This window comes from Olea europaea, unplaced genomic scaffold (genome assembly GCF_002742605.1).
Source record: "Olea europaea var. sylvestris unplaced genomic scaffold, O_europaea_v1 scaffold2360, whole genome shotgun sequence".
NCBI classification, from domain to species: domain Eukaryota; kingdom Viridiplantae; phylum Streptophyta; class Magnoliopsida; order Lamiales; family Oleaceae; genus Olea; species Olea europaea.
Genome location: NW_019241728.1, coordinates 28,346 through 31,610, shown reverse-complemented (window position 1 = coordinate 31,610; position 3,265 = coordinate 28,346).

Below are 3,265 nucleotides of genomic sequence, written 5' to 3'. Positions count from 1 at the left end.
TATTATATCATAAAGAGAACACATCTAATCAAGCTAAATGATCTAACCAAACTTGGCTTCATTTTTGAGGTGCACGATCGAGGCAAATTCTTCGAAGATCCATGCACCCATAATTAGAGAATGATTAAACTTCTATTCTGTATTACATTTATTTGTTGACTTGTCCTCGGGTTCGATTTGCTTAAATATTAAAGACAAAAAAAAAAAGAATAAAAGAAATGGGAAGTAAATTTTCAGTAAAGGAATGGATGATGAGTTATAGAATGTAACAAACGAGAAATACAATAGTAAAGCATAAATATTATGCACTTTAAAAAAGCAAGGTGTTTATCTATAAATTTGAAGGAGACTAATTGAGTGTTCTTACGCCTAACGCAAATCGTGATGTTGTTGTTGATGAAATTATTGTTTAATAAAAAATTATCGCAAGTGTACAGTTTGTTAATAAATAGTAAAATGAATTTTGAGTTCAAGTATCGTATCCACAGAGATTGTACTAATTGAAATTCGAATTTACTTAGCCTTAATTGAAACAATTGAATTTTGTGATTTTTCCTATAAACTAGTTTTTTGCCCTTGTGTTCTATTGAAGATATTGCTAGCGTGTTTGTTGTGAAAAATGAATATAGACACACACACACACACACACACACTATTAAAAAATTTAATCTGGTTAAATACATAAAAGTATTCAATCTTGGGGTTTTGTTTGTAAAATAAAAGAATTTATATATTGCCGACAATGAGAGAAAAGGAGTTTTTAGAAACAACAGTAATGAGGCAATGAGTACCTAACACATATTTTGAGCATTTTTTGATTTGTGTTTTCTCTTGAAGGTGTGAAATTTTGTATTTGAGTTTGTTGAATGTATGAATGTTTTCATTGAAACAAAAATCAATTAATAGATGCGAATTGAAATGAGGCAAACTTTACCACAGATTGTTTGTTATTCCTCTTAGACCTATAGCATAATTGATGAGCAAAAAAAATAAGATAAAGAAGAATGGAAGGAGCATTTAGAAGAATTGTTAAAGATGATTCTTTGGCAAGCATTCAACTTTTACAAAATGCTGAATGGTTGATTAGTTAAAAAATAGGAATGAATGAATTAAAGTTATTTTGATAATTGATTTATATATGATCTAAAAATAAAAGGCGAGCCTAACATAAAAATGTACACAGGAAATGGGGGGGAGAAATATTCATTAATACTAATATTGGACTTTGGTGATTATAACTATTCATTTTGCCTCATCTTTACACCATTGTTCTTACAATTAAAGATATTGATGTTACCTGAACTTGTAAAATTAATATGAACAAACTTAGTTGCAGTACTTCTATGTGTACCGTACAACTGATTGAATTTTATCTACAATTTTCAATACTTAACTTCATTACATTACCACCAAGATTACAATCAGTTCTATCTCACAATCACTATTTCTATCATCTGGTTTTTATATGACGAAGAGAAATATGTTATAAAGTTCAAAGTCATGTAATGTTTTTTAGAATAAAAAAGTGAACATCGACATTATATGTACTCTGTTGATGTTAAATTAGGTACATGTATAGCAGTCTGGTGTTTGGAAACTATTTTTTATGCAATTTTTCCGAGTAGACGGTGTAAATTTCCTACTAAGAAAAGGTTATGCAAGATAGAAATGAAATGCATAAGACAATCAATCAATTTAAAGTTATCAAATCTCAATTTAAGGAGCAAGGAAAAATAAAAAAATAGACTAAATAATGAAGAATTGAAGACCATTTCATACCAAAAAGTTCCATAGATCATTAGTAGCAAATGTACAAGCAGTTATCATTGGCAATTGATGGTGTTTGCATATTCTAGAACAAACATAGATTCAAAATATGTAAAGCAACCCATTCACTTGGAAGACAAGAGTCATTGGTGTAGTTCTAATTACAGACTGAGGTAAGTTCCTTTACATTGGCAAATGAGGTTTGTAGGATTAATCAAGTCTCGATGTAGAAAAACACAAAAGCACAAGTATTTCTCTACCCGAACTTGAAGAGCACAAGGGAAATTGAATATGGAAGAAGAAGCATTTATCCTTCTATTGTGAAATTAACGGCATGATCACAAGTGTTTTTTTCATTAAATTCTTATGATCAAAGACCACCTATATATATAGTCATGGAACGAGGCAATACGAAGTGGTGCCAAAACAAATGAAAAGCCACCAAAAAAACAACCGAAAAACCGTCGAAAAAATGATCTAATGGTTGAATTTAACTACCACGCGATTGCATGGTTTAGCGCCATGCGGTCGTATGGTTCATGCCAGCAAAGGCCCTGTAATTTCGGTATGGTTGCATGGCCAAATGGCCCATGCGAGGCTGCCATCGGTCTACATTTTTGTTCCAATTTCGTCCATTCCATTCCACACATGTTTATTGTTTTGAACAACAAATTTCCATCAAGTACTACCACAAATAATGATAGGAATGATGATTTAATTGACAAACATAAATTTGTACATGTTGGACTTCTTTGATAAGGTGAATTCTATCACACTAAACAACTATGAGCAATGACGGATTTAGGGACTGGCCTGAGCCTATTTCAAATTTTCTTGTATAGATTTTTTTTATATGGAAAAATAGAAGTTATATGCTTTTTTTTTTAAAAATATTAGCCTAGCTCAAAATTTTTTTAGTCTTATCATGAATACGCCCGACCATGAGGTTCATTTGTTCGTCAAATAGTAAACCTAATTCAGGATTTACTAGTCTTTAGTAGCCTCAGCCCCAAATTTTCATAGATGAAAAAGTTGTAAGTTAAAGGAACTTTTCTATTTTCGAGTATTTCTCTTGCTAGGGTTGCACAAACATGATTTCTTGTACAAACAAAGGCACAATTTATCATAAATAGGTAACAACGAGACTTGAACTCAGAATATGTCTGATACTGTATTCTGATCTTACGGACTAAGTTAGAATTAGAAACTAGGAGGATGCTAAGAAGAGATCTTACCTTCATAATGTGCAAAGTCGAAAATTCTTTATTAGGCATTGTTTCAGATTGGCATCTTATTCCAGGATCATCACAATCACCAATCAAGTTCCATGTCAGTGAGAGTCCAAAACAATTATCAGACAGGTATGGACTATATGAAAACGGGATTGCAATAGTTTTCATTGAATTGCATGAAATCGAAGGGGAAAACGATGATTTTATGAAGTAAACACGATGGTTCGATCCACTGAGACACGGGACTTGCACGAAAGAAGTTGAGA